The sequence below is a fragment of the Tupaia chinensis genome, unplaced genomic scaffold (genome assembly GCF_000334495.1).
Source record: "Tupaia chinensis unplaced genomic scaffold, TupChi_1.0 Scaffold146445_1, whole genome shotgun sequence".
In the NCBI taxonomy this organism is placed as follows: Eukaryota; Metazoa; Chordata; class Mammalia; order Scandentia; family Tupaiidae; genus Tupaia; species Tupaia belangeri.
The window spans coordinates 1,193,963-1,208,798 of NW_006206301.1; positions in this window are offsets into that span (position 1 = coordinate 1,193,963).

Consider the following 14,836-nt stretch of genomic DNA (forward strand, 5'->3'; position numbering starts at 1 on the left):
AAGAAGGGCAACACCCCCCCCCCCCCCCCCCGAGGTGGGATGGCCATGCCACAATCCCTTCTCCTCCATTCTCCTCTCGGGATCTTGGGCACAAACCACACGCACCTTGTGTGAGTTTTAAGCCACCGGGTCTGGGACACGAACCATGGTCAACTACGTGGGAGTCCAGCGACATAGCCATTACGCTAACAGCTGGTCCCAGGGACCCACCTCTTGACACCATAAATGAATATTGTTTTTACCCTCTTAATTCTGCTATAATGGCTCAACACTTGAATTTGGGAAGACATATTCAAACCATAGCATGTCTTTTCTCTACAAATGTACCAAAATAAAAATGATATCTCATTAAAGATAATGTTTCTTTCCCTCACTTATGTTCTCTCTTCCTCCTTCCCCAGGGACAATGCAGGAAGCTTCTAAAGTAAATCACTAAATGCAGTTGTAAAATTACCTACCAGAGAGCTACTCCTTCCGGCATGGGGAAGAAATATTCTCTTTTCAGTCTCCACCCATAAGCCATCTAAGGTCTCCCCATCAATCAGGGGAGGTACGGGATCCCCCTTGCTGGACTATAGATGAACAGTCAGAAAAATATTTCCTAGCATTCTCAACATTTTCTTCAAGATTTTTAATTCTGCATTGAAGAATAAGTTGAGCTATTTTCTCTTGTTCACACTTCATTATATTCAATACCAGAATTTTAATGAAGCCAAAGATCAATGTAAGGATACCAATTAATACTCTGATTCTTCCCCACGACCTCAGGGCAACACAGTGACATCTTGCAAATGAGGACATGAGACACAATGAAATTCGTACACTTACTCAAAATCACATACTTCTTGACTGTCGGAGCTGTAACTCACAGCGCTCTCCAAGTTTAGGGCTCTTTCTCACTATTCCACCACAGCAGAACTGCCCTGAGGATGAATGAATGCCTCATCGCAGGTGAAGCCAGGAAACAGAAACAACCACAAGTGAATATTTCATTTTTAACCTACCAATCTTAATAGACACACATAGACCAAAAAATATATATATTGTAGCGTAATCATGTAACTGGAGTCTACAAAGGATTTCAAGTGGTTTGGCCCTTTGCCTTTAGGGAATAACTTTATCATGAGGTCCAGCAGCTGAATCCCAAATATCATCTGTGAGCACCCAGGGCTTATAGTTATTAATAAAGGGATAACCGAAATCCAGATTTCTTCCTCTCCCCTAGGAAAATTAGACCTGCAGTTTGGGCCCCTCCAACCACTTTGTGGTATAGACAATAGCCAGATGTTTTTCTCTCCTATTGTTTTGTTTGTTGTGTTTTGTTGCTGTTGTTTATAAGCCAGAGGGTGTGTGCATTCATTAAAGGGGGGGAGACACCCCACAGTGGGCCCTGGTCCAGTGACTATCCCTCCTCCATTTCTGAATCCTGTTGCTATTTGTGGCACGTGCCATTGGCCAATGGGATCCAGATCTCTTAAGCACTGATCACAGGACCAGCCCAGCAGCCAGGTATTTTTAAACCAATTCTGGTAATGTTTTAGAAAGTCGAGGAAGGGATATTCTTCCAGTGGGCAGGGCCGACACCTGTGTATACAACAGAGTGTGAAGAGGTGTCAGATTACTGCTGAGAGACTGGATCTACAGATGGACAGTGGGCAGACGAGGTATGCCAGTAGAACTCTGACCTGTGGCCTGTAGCAACCAGCCCAGGAAGCCAAACCTGGCCTCTGCCACCATCAGGCCAGAAAGGTCAGGACTTAGTCAGTGACTGCCAACTTCCTATATTATCTGCCTTCCAACTCAAGCCAGAGGAAGCCAAATGTGCTCTCCAAACCAATCTCATCAGAGGCTCCCTTCTGGGCCAGCCAGGTGATGTAGTGGTCCCACATAGCCAACTGCGCTGTTCGAGTCCAGGACTAGCTGCTTAGAAAATAAGCTAGGTGCATATGCGTGCATGCCCAAAATCCTGAGAGGAGACTAGAGGAGAAGGAATTGCCTCATGGCATTCCCTCTAGGGAATGATCTCTCTCATACACATCCTTTAGAAAAAAATAAAAGAAAATGAAACCCACTTCTAGTTGGCCTGCCGCCAGCTTCTCCACGCCAACTACCTCTAATCAAAGCTCACGGAAGCCTTCCCTTTTTTCCACTATAAATTTTCCCATCCCCCTGCCTGCCTTTGAATCTCTGCCAAACACAAATGAGGGTGACGGACTCCCTGCATATAACAAGCTCCGAGTAAATGGTCTCCATTTGTTCCCATTTGGGCGGCCTTTGTTTAGATCCACATTTTTCCTGGAGACCCCACTAACACAGGCTCTGCATTGCCGGGTGCTGTGGGCACCACCCTCCAACCTGGTGCAGAACTCTCTTGTCTTGCTGCTTGTGGCCTTTATTCCATTTTAATCCATGATGACATGGTAAGTCGGCACCAGATCTTAACTCCCCCCTCTTTACATTGAGCTCTTTGGCTCTTTATTCTATTTGGTTCCCGGGTTATTTATGGATTCCCGTTGGTTTGTCATTCTTTGTGTAACCAGACTACCCCCTTTCATCCTTTGTGCGTTTAATTTGTTACACTATTGTATTTCTTTCTTATAAAAGGAGGAGTAAAATGTGAAACACAAACCTAGGCCCTATTCGCCTGTTCTTTGCGTGACACTCCCAGACTAGTGAGTTTGTGGTTTTCACTAGATCGGTAACCATTCAAACTTAGTGTGGGTCACCCATAAAACTGGATACGGTTCTTCAGTCTTGTCTGTCTCTTTGTTGTTGTCCTTGTTGGGGGTTCTGGGAGCTTGTCTTTGATCCAGAGGGAATATTCTGTCTACTTTTTGCCTACTAGAGGGTTTACATGGTTTAGGCTGTGTTCGGAAGCGTGGCCAATTATCAGGTTGGAGCCTGAGAGACAAATTATGCCAACATTACTTTTGACAGATGGTCACCTTCATGGGGGGTTAAATCTAAGTCTTCTTCTTCTCCAGGAAGATGTCTTGCTTCTTATGAGTATTGTTATTACATTCCTAGTTATTATGACTTCTTTCTAAATCCACAACTTCAATAAAGGGGACTTGGGTTCTCAATGGCCATGCTGGGGAAACATTTGACATGAATAATGCAGTCATCCCCCCTTAGCCACGGGGGCTTTGTTCTAAGACTTTCTGTGGATGCCTGCAACCACAGAGCGTACAGAGCCCTAGATGTACTGTTTTTGTGTGTGTGTGTGTGTGTGTGTGTGTTTTTTTTTTATCTGATAACCAAGATGACTACTAAGTGACTAGAGCATACAGTGTGGAAATGCTGGACAAAGAGATGATTCACTTCCTGGGCAGGAAAAAAGGGATGACAAGAGATTTCATCATGCTATTTAGAACAGTGTGTCACTTAAAACTTATAACCAGTATGCTTCTGGAATTTTCTATTTAGTATTTTTGGACTGCTGTGGATTGCAGATAACTGAAACCACAGAAAATGAAATCATGGATAGGGGTGGGAGGGTCACCATACTGATCATTTGAGTCACCTTAGTAAAGAAAAAACAGACTTTCTTAGGTGCCATGGGTAGTATGTCTGTATTGGTAGGCAGAGGTCTACAAATGAAATTTGTATTCAGTCACTGACTGCTTCATTATATAAAACAAATTTTTAAACCAGTGTATTTTGTTGTTGTTCTCTTTAAAAATATCATATCATGACCTTAGAAATCATCTGGCTTGTTACTGTAGCTAGAGAACTCTTAGATCTTACCCATCAGCCTGATGAACTTTTCCCTTTTCAGAGACAGATACCATGCAAGAATTTTCTTATTTCCTTATTTTTAACTGTCATGACTTGCTGTATCGAAGTTACTGAATGTGAAACAAGTTCAATGGCATTGTCTTCAAGGATCAACTGATTGTTCTGGGCTCGAGATACTGAACAAGCAACACATGGTCTCATTCGAACCCTCCAGATGTATTTTTCACCCAAGAAATGTTGGATTTCAAGAAGAGACCATTCTCCTGAATAATGATGTTGACGGGAAAATGAGTGTACACAGACCTCATCTTGTAATGGAAGCCCAGTGTAACGCTCTTGGTCACGTTCTATACATGACTATAGATAGTGCAAACCTTAGCCAGTTCCTTTCTTTTTCCCATCAGGCCTCTTCTTTTTCTTTTCAAGAAGATTGAGCGCTACACTGATGTGATTGCAGTCCCTCCACAAGGTTTCCCCGGGGCCCTTCACAAAAACTTTGCGTCCCTTCAGAATGACATCAACAGTTTCTGGAATGTCAACGGCCTGATTACTGAGAATGGTCTTCATGCTCATAGTAGGCACAGCAAAGAGAGCCTCTAGAAAACAATTTGATCTAAGCCAATGAGCAATCCAACATCTATAAGCAATAAACTACACTCATTTCCCGAGCAAGTCTCCCCCTCCTTGTTCTTAGTCGCCTCCCTGTACCCAGATTTCTCTCTTCTCTGTTCTCCTCTGACCTCTCCGTTTCTCACCCACATGGAGTCCTTCCTCTTCCTCTCATCCAGACAGCCCTAGCTTTCTCCAACAACTCTTCTTTTTTCGATTAGTTGTTTTTTAATTGTCATTTTATTTATATATTTTTCTTTTCTTCTTTTTCCACTGTACACTTAATCACTGGACATCTTTACAACACACAAAATGAATTTTATATATATATATGTGTGTGTATATATATATATATATATATATTTGGTATTCTGTGTACATCCCTCTTGGGCTGTCATTTTTTAATTTATAATTTATTATTTGCATATTTTTAAATGTATTTATCTAAATCTATTTTTTATTATCCATACATTAAATCGCTATACATCATTTAGATTGTGAAGAGACTCGACCCAGCATGATACACATCTCAGTCCAGCCTAGTTGAGACTATGGCACATATCTTCATCAATCGATGCGGAAAACTATTCTCCCACAGCTCTTCTAAGACCTGAAAATAGAAGCTGTCTCTAAAGATCAATCCTGCCCTTGGACCTTTATGCAAGTGAATGTAAACTGTGAACTTTGGATATGAGCTGAATTAAGAGCTCTAATTAAGAATTTCACTAAATCTAGACAGTACTAGCAACTACACTTGGAATTCAGAATTGTTATACATATGATCTGGGTACATATAACCTGTAAAAAAAAGAAGCTGTAAAGCATATGCAATCATCCTGGTACATATTACAACTAATTTTGCTGCATCTAATTGAATCCAAGATACTACCATGTTGAAGCGGCAGCATTATTTTAGGTTGTACTGCCAAGAAATAAAAAACACTGTTAGTTAAATTATGCTTTCTTATCACATTAATTGTAAGGCATATTTCTTTTTCTTTTTTTGGAGAGGTTTTTGGTATAGGTCACATATGCTTGCCAGAAAGACAGAGACAGAGAGACAGAAAGTGAGAAATTCCCCGCCGAGGGGATGGCCACACTGCAATCCCTTCTCCTCCATTCTCCTCTTGGGATCTTGGGCATGCACTCACAGACACCCACTGTGAATTTAAGTCACCGGGTCCAGGACTCGAACCGCGGTTGACTACATAGGAATCCAGTGATATAGCCATTATACCAACTGCTGGTCCCTATAAGGCATGTTTCAATTTCAGAGATGATAAAATATGAAAAGAAAGATAGTATTAGAATGAATGAAGAGTCCCCTGGTTATTACATGCTTCACTAATTGCATTTCCTTTATTTATTTATTTATTTATTTATTTATTTTTGAGAGAGAGATTTTTGCTATAGGGTGCATGCACATGCCGGAGAAATAGAGACAGAGAAACAGGAAGCAAGAAATCGCTCCCCAGGGGGATGGCCACGCTGCATCCCTTCTCCTCCATTCTCCTCTCTGGATTTTGGGCATGCACATACATGTGACTGGCGTGTTTTTCTTTTTCTTTCTTTCTTTCTTTCTCCTTTTTTTCTTTCTCTCTTCCTTTCTCTCTCTTTCCTTTATTTTATTTTAGTGGTTTTTGCCATATGGCATGTGTGCTCACTGGAGAGAGAGAGATGAACAGACAGCAATCAAGAGAGGAAAAGTAAGAAATCACTCCAGGGGAGCTGTCCATGCCACAATCCTTTCTCCTCCTTTCTCCTTTCAGAATTTTGGGCATGTGCACATATGCATCCAACATGAGTTTAAGCCACTGGGTCCAGGTTTCAAACCATAGTTGGCCATGTGATAGTCCAGTGCCTTAACCATTATGTCACCTGCTGGTCCACTAATAGTATATTATCACTGTAATTGTCTAAAATGTGTCTATGTGTACTAAAAAAAAAATTATTTGTCATGTTCTATCATCTTAATCACCAATTTAACCTAAGTTTCTAGCCATAAAAATATTCTAAAATCAGATAACTTCTGTATTACTGAATACTCAGCACATAAGGTAAGGAAGAGAAGATTGAAAATGTTACTTGTTTTCAAAATAAAATCAAGCATAAAGTTCAATGAATCAAGAATTTCAAAATGGCTTTTTTTTAAAAAAAAAAAGAAAATTTAAGTATACAAGAAACATAGGTGGGACCATAACAATAAGGCTTAAACACAAATGAATGCAAAATAAAGTTCTCTAAATAATTCATCTACATTTTAAGGGGAAAACATGAGCACTTATATGAAAAGCGAGGGGAATACTAAGTGTAGGTTTCTGACTAATCATGTAGATCCAGGAACAAAAGATAGGGAACTGGTAACTACGATAAAGGAAGGGCATTGGCTGAGGCGGACTTATCTCAAGGCTGTGGGAATGAAGTTACATTGTATAAAGAAAAATTCCTGGAAACAAAGGAATCCAAGCTACCAAACTCGGAGAGAGAAGAGAAACTACTATGTTTGTACAAAAGAACTTCAAAGAGAAATGTGGTTTATTTTCTTTTTCATACCACCACAACCAAAAATGAAATAGAAGAGTCTGCTATAATTATGTAACGGTTTACAGCTATTACACAGAAGACAGGGTTTTAAACAGGATATAACGCAAGGACCCTGACAAAAACTTAACTCCAAACCCCCGAGAAGCCGTCTCCAGCTTCCTCTGTGGAAGCCTAAGGTGCAGCATAAGAGACTCCAGATTTCTGCCTTAAAGTAATTGCAGGGCTCAGTGCACTGATGTTGGACCACTTGCCTAAATGCATGCTTGCCATGTGCCCACGGCGGAGACACTCTACTGGCAGCCATTTGCATGTCACTCTGCAGACTGCTCGCAAAGGCCAGTGTAGTAGACGTGGCATGAACTTTAGAGTAAGGAGATGCGTTTCTGGTGTGCCACTTGGATGTATACCTTGGGAACAGCGATCTGTGAACTTCTAAGCTCTCTTAGCAGAAGGGAATAATAAGACTTCCCTTTCCAGAGTGTGTGTGTGTGTGTGTGTGTGTGTGTTTATTTCGTGACAAAGAGAGTGAGAATGAAAGAGAGAGACAGGGACCCTCAACAGGGTCTTTCACACTCTGGTCTGACTCCCAGCCTTCAGCCAGCCAGGATCACAGGCACGCCTGCAGGAGTGTTTAGCATGTTTCATGTTGCCCCAAGATTCAAATCCCAGGCCCTCTCATATGGGTCCAGGATAATTCAAAGACATCCCACCACCTATACCACTGCAGCTGAACCAAGATATATTTGTCAAAAGTGCTGTTAAAACTAAAAATGGGGACCAGCAGTTAGTGTAATGGCTATATCTCTGGACTCTCATCTGGTCGACTGTGGTTCGAGTCCTGGACCCAGTGGCTTAAACTCACGTCAGGCACGTGTACATGCATGCCCAAGATTCTGAGAGGAGAATGGAGAAGGGATTGTGGTATGGCCATCCCCCCTGGGGGGTGATTTCTTGTTTTCTGTCTCTCTGTCTTTCTGGCAAGCGCACGCACCTTGTAGCAAAAACCTCTCAAAAAAAAAAAAAAAAAAAAAACCTATTAAAATTCAGGCCAACTCATGGCCCAGTGATTAAGGAGGATAGATTCCCCACATGGCCAACCACACAGTTCAAGTCCAAGACTTGGGACTTAAAAAACATGTCAGGCATTTGTACATGTATGCCCAAAATCTCAATAGGAGGGAAAAATGGAGGAGAAGGGATTGCTGCATCACTGGGCCCACAGGGAGTGCTTTCTTGCTTTCCCTCTCTCTCTCCAGTGAGTACATGTGTCCTCTGGCAAACCAAACAAACAACAACAACAACAACAACTGTAGAAGTGCTTTACAATATAATAAATGGATTATTATTACCACTGGCCCCACTACTCTTAGTTGCCCTGCAGAGTTGGTGAAGTGGCAGTAACCGTATCGTTGAATGATAAACTTGAAACAGGATTCTGCATAAAATTATAATGAACATATTAGGTTGTCAGAAAAGTCATGATGTATTTTTCTATGCAAAAGTGGATTCTAACTTTTCCAGACAACCCACTAGATTAAGGTGTCTCTAAAAAGGCAAAAAAGTGTTTCAGGATATAAATTAAGCTTCCTTTTCTGTTATGAAGTCTAGGAGAATGCTATACAAATCATGAACTTTTCGTTTAGACCGACAGGGATTCGGAGCTATGCTTCGCTCTCACTAGCTGTGTGATATGCACAGATTGCATAAGCTGAGTTCAGGGAACCTCACTTTCCAGGCTTGTTGTGGGTATTCTCTCCATAGTGTTCTAGCTTCTCCCACTGTCCTAACATACTTTTATCTTTTTTCCTTACTTCTTGTTGAGAGCTTAGGAACACTCAGTGAGGTCATGGGTGATGGCTTACGTAACTCTGCTCAATTTTGCTCAGCAGCAAACATTCAGGAGAAACAAGGTTGCTTTCCCACTGTTTGAGACTACTGAATATAATAAATGAGAGGGGATGAGAGAGAAAGTCTAGAGCTATGCTTTATGTCATGTCACCAGGGGCAAAAATAAAGCCTTATCGACTGAGAATGGCATTTATCCCACTCTGTCTGTTGGCATTGCATTAAATTTCTACACAGTTATCTTCATTTAATCCATAAGACCTGTAAGGAAGTATTGATGAAGCATTAGCATCCTGTTGCTGCCAAACTAACACAAATTTCTGGGCTGAAAGCAACACGAATGTATCCTCTGACGGTTCTGGAGATCTGAAGTCCAAAATGGGTCTTCAGGACTAACTTCCTTCTGGAGGCTCTGTGGGGCCCTATTTCCTAGCCTTTTCCAGATTGTAGCGAATGCTCATCTACCTTGACTCATGGCTCCTGCATCACTATCACCTCTGTTTCTATCGTCACATCTCCTCTTACTCTCCTGCCTCCCACCTACCTGTATAAAGATGCTTAGGATTATGTTGGACTCACCCAGATAACCCAGGATAATCTCCCCATCTCAAGATCCTTCATCCTTCATCAAACTTCAAAGTCCTTAATTAAACCACCAGGTACCTTCCCATGCAAAGTGACATAGACAGAGGTTTAGGAGGTGAGGACATGGACATCTTTGCATGGGGAGGTGAGGGTGGTCAGTATTCTGTCTACCACACATGCTTATTTATGAAGCTATGCAAGGTACATAAGCTGTCCAACTGTGCATCTGGTAAATCAGAGCCCACATTCCAAGACTCCAGCTCAGACGGCCAGCCTCCCCCCTTTACTGTTGTGGAAGTTTTCAATAACAAAATAGAGTCACTCAGGTTAGATCCTAACAAAATGGACCCAGGAGCCCTCGCACATACGTACTGGCAACAGAATTATTGCAAGAAATCCCTATTCCTCACTAGTGCCAAATAAACTCTATTTTGGAGAGTCGGTCTGATCTCTTCGCTATTTATTACAGTTGCCATTGTGCACCAAGAAGCCCACACTGCTATTTTGTATAAAGAAAGGTCCCTCAGTTTGCCTATGGTTACTACACTGATTGTGTCAACAATATTTTTTTTTAAGAGATTTTTGCTATAGGGCTCATGCCCTCGCCAGACAGACAGACAGAGAGACAGAGAGATAGTAAGCGAGAAATCACCCCCCGGGGGGATTGCCACGCCACAATCCCTTCTCCTCTCAAGATCTTGGGCACGCACGCACACGTGCCCTTTGTGAGTTTTAAACCACCTGGTCTGGGACTTGAACTGTGGTGGGCTACATGGGAGTCCAGCAACATAGCCATTATGCTAACTGCTAGCCCCAGTCAACAATATTTGATAGTAAGGATCAGACATGGATTTCTCTCATACATTGTCTCAAGCCCCAGAATTAAATTTTTTTCTTTTTTTTTTTTTTTTGAGAGGTTTTTGCTATAGGGCACATGCACTCACCGGACAGACAGAGAGACAGAGAGATAGAAAGCGAGAAATCACTCCCTGGGGGGGATGGCCACGCCACAATCCCTTCTCCTCCATTCTCCTCTTGGGATCTTGTGCATCCACACACACGCGCCCTGTGAGTTTAAGCCACCGGGTCTGGGACTCGAACCATGGTCGACTACGTGGGAGTCCAGTGACATAGCCATTATGCCAATCGCTGGTCCGCACAGAATTATATTAATTATATACTGTCATAGTGATCGCCTTCAGGAAAAATTGAGTATCTAGTTAGGATTGTGCCCGTTACTTCAGAAGCTCGTGAGAAAAGAACGGTTTGTTGCTGCGCCGCCATTTCTTCCGCCTTGGGCTGTGCGCGTCTGGCAGAGCTCCCGGCAGCGCTGTGCTGGGACAGAGTATCTGGAGGTTCGCGACCTCTGTGGTCCTCAGGAGCCACTATGAGGAGGGCCCAGGGAAGAATCTGCCATATTCAGTGGACAGCAAGTGGCCGTTCCTCGTTATGATGACTTTGTGCTTTGGATCTGGATTTGCTGCTCCTTTCTTTATAGTACAACACCAACTGCTTAAGAAATAAGGATGTTTTAATCCATCCATTTAATAGATATGAAGAAAATTTTAAGAGATGCAGTCACAATCTCTGGAAAATGGATCAAACTCTTAAACTCAGCATACTAGATGTTTTCAAATAAATTTATGACCTGAAAAAAAAAAAAGAAAATGAAACAAAAACCGAGTTCATTACCCTTGAGGGGATTTCCAACACAAACAGTATAAAAACACAAAGTATATGTGTCGGAATGAAGATTAGTAGGGATCGCTGCCCCAACTGGAAAGGACCATTTACACATTAATTAACTTGGAATTGTTCCACGGGTTTTTCTTAGCAGGGCTGATGACTTACTCCAGTTACTATATCTTATTTACCATTACTTCAGCCACTATATCGATTGAAGTTGAACTCTTGCTTTAAATATTTAAATTATGAAGTTTGAGCCAACTTATTGGAATTCAAACAATAATGACTCCTCTGAAAATGAGTTCTGCTCAAGCAAATTACTCCTATTTTCCTCGCTCAAAATTGGTGAAAACATTTAGCAGCATAGAAATAGAAGAACATGTAAACAGAGGCCCTAATAATGAATTTACCAAGGCCCCAAGTGTCAGTTCTTTTCATTGTGTGTGTTTCCCAGATTCTCAGTAAAAACGTGGATACTATTTACCTTTGTGGGGAGGAATTCCAGAGGAAAAAGAAAGAATTCATGGAGATTGGAGGTTTAGCAACGTGGGACCTTAGAAAAAGGAAATAATTAGAAAAGATGAATGGAAAAGAGAAAAGGAAGACGTAGGACAAAGGAAGTAGGAGCCAGCCAGATTAAGGTGGCTAGATTCCACATGGCCGAATGCATGGAGCAGGTCCTGGATCTGCCAGTTTGAGAAACACGCCAGGCACATGTACATGCATGCACGCAAGCCCAAAATCTCTAGAGGAGAAGGGATTGGGGAGCCGTCCCCCCTGGGGCAGGGGTGTGCTTTCTCACTTTCTTTATCAGTCTCTGTCTCAATCTGGGGAATGTCCCGGCCCCATACCAAATTTCAAAAGAGAGAAAGTGTAGATGGAAGGGGTAGGAAAAAATCCCACAGCAGTAACTGCCCTCTTCTATTAGTGAGGACAAAGGAAAGACAGTTCATTCTTTGAGCCCTTCACTGATTTTCTTAATTTAGGAGAAGCTAGAAGGAGCCACTTTGCAGGGATCAGGTCCAAGGACTGATGTCTCAGACGCTTTAGGCCTGTTTGTTACTGCTAATGTAAGGTAGCTGACTTTGTTCACGCAGGTCTCTGGCTTCTGAAGTTAGGCTAGGGGGCGGGGGGATGGGAGGAAAGCAGGAAGGAAGAAAGAGAAGGACAAAGAGAAGAGAGAGGAAAGAAAGAAAATTCTTAAAATAAATAAATAAATAAAAGAGGATTTTTGCTCTCCTGCCTTAGACTTCCAAGAAGCTGAGACTATAGGCACACATACCACCATGCCAAGCTTTTCAGAGCAGGCTGGGGTTTGAACCCTGTCCTCTCCTGTGGCCTCGGCTTGCCGAGTAGCTGTCTCTTCCAATGCACAAGACCACTGGGCCAAAAGGAAATACTGCCCTGCTGGAGTGCTGCACTTCACCCCCAGGTGCCAAGCTGACTAGGTAGACTTTGACCTTTAGCAAACAACTCAAATCCAGTTTCTGGAATCTTCAGATTACATACACACATTTGAAAGTGCATGAAATACATGCAAACGTGGATGAAAATATGCCCTTTAGCCCTGGACTCTAAAACCATGTATCACCCAAGGAAACAGGAAACTGAACCTCATGCCAAGGAGAGAAACTGGGCCCCCAGCAGCCCCATGGGTCTCTGTCACTGTCAGTGAGCTGCTGTGTTTTTGCTGGTAGTGTCAGTTGGGAGGAGGGGGCGGTGTCCTTGGAAAAATATCATCTCTCAGACATGGAAGGGGTCAGGGGAGGCCATGAATAAAAAAGAAAAAGTACCCCATCTGCCGTGCAGTTCAAATAATGAGGCCTTTATTTGTTCATCTGGTTGAATTCAAAGCTTCACTCTCTCTCTGTGACTTTCCTTCTCAATCCTTTCATTTTTATGGCTTGGAAAATAATTGATGTCCTGCTTTTAACTCTAACATGATGTTCCTATTCGTATACATCCAAGGCTACAATTCCATATTCATAATTCAATTAAGGTATTCGTGTCTTCTACAGTTTTTGCTTAGCTCTCATCTCATTCAGGAGATGCAATGCATTATCTATAGGGAAACAGACAAGTGGTGTAACAAACAGCTCTGCTACAGATGATTACCTTGTGTATCTTGCCAGATCTTAAATGTCCATCGTTCAGTCCTTTCTCTCCATGACTAAGATAAAGTGTTCCAGAAGTATCAGCTAATGGCCCACTGGCTTCACTTCATTTCCCTTGAGAAGATTTATCTTTACTCAAGTCTGTACCAGCCACTGGGTAGCACAGTTATGGGTTTGTGAAACACTTCCCTTATGTATGGTAAACACTGTGAGTGATGAGCAAAGTGGTATCATTTTTCTTATACACATCACTGCTGGAAATGAAGTACCTCTTAGATATTTCATAAAGTTTTCTTTTTAGCTGACAAAAATAAGTGATGGAAATTTAATAAGAAATATACATCATAGAGGAGAAGTTTTATAAACCATTATTTGCTATTCTGTTTGTTGATGTTTGGTCAGGAATGATAGCTTTTAAATCTAAATATTGGGACTAGCAGTTGGAGTAATGGCTATGTTGCTGGACTCCCATGTAGTTGACCATGGTTCAAGTCCCCAACCCAGTGGCTTAAACTCACGCTGGGCGCATGTGCATGTGTGCCCAAGATCCTGAGAAGAGAATAGAGGAGAAGCAATAGTGTCCTGGCCATTCCCCCCTGGGAGGTGATTTCTCGGTTTCTGTCTCTCTGTCTCTCTTTGTCTTTCTGGCAAGCGCACACGCCCTATAGCAAAAATCTCTCTCAAAAAAAAAAAAAAAAAAGAATCTAAATATTGACCTAGTCCTCTGAGCTGATTAAAGAATGTATTAGCAGGGCCAACAGGTGGTGTGGTGGTTAAGGTGCTGGATTCCCACATGGCCAACTGTGATTCGAGGCCCAGACCCGGCAACTTGAAAATCACACTGGGTATGTGTGCATGCATGTTCGAAATCCTGAGAAGAGAATGGAAGAGAAGGCATTATGGCATGGCCATGTCTCTTGGAGGATGATTTCTCACTTTCTCTCTCTCTGTCTCTCCAGCAAGCACAAAAACCTAAAAGAAGGGACCAGCAGTTAGCATAATGGCTATGTCGCTGGACTCCCACATAGTCAACCACGGTTCGAGTCCCGGACCCGGTGGCTTAAACTCACGCCGGGCGCGTGTGCATGCGTGCCCAAGATCCCGAGAGGAGAATGGAGGAGAAGGGATTGCGGCGTGGCCATCCCCCCTGGGGGGTGATTTCCTGCGTTCTGTCTCTCTGTCTCTGTCTGTCTGTCTGGCGAGCGCACGCGCCCTATAGCAAAAACCTCTCCCCCCCAAAAAAAAAACTAAAAGAAGAAGATGTGTTGGCTTGGGGCCAGTATGTGGCATGAAAATTAAAGTGCTGGATCCTGTATGGTTAACTGTACGGTTCAGTCCTGGATCAATGGCTTGAAAATCACATCAGGCACATGTGTTTGCATACCCAGAACTTGAGAGGAGAATGGAGGAGAAAGGACTGTAGTATAGCCATCCCTGGGGAATGATTTCTCACTTTCTCTCTCCCTCTCTCTCTTTCTCTGGTGAGTGGACAAGCCCTTTAGCAAAAGAAAAAAGAAAAAAAGAAAAAAAGTGGTATTGGCTATTCAGAGGGATCCTTCTTGGGCTTATGTGGGGTGTAGGGGATTTGCCTGCCCTGCACAGGGGAAGAACCTTCAGTGTGACACTTCCCTCTTCACCAGGCCTCTCCGGAGGTTTTGTAGGGAGAAGTGTACTTACAACAGCTTAAGAAGAGATGACCACACCACAGTCTCTAT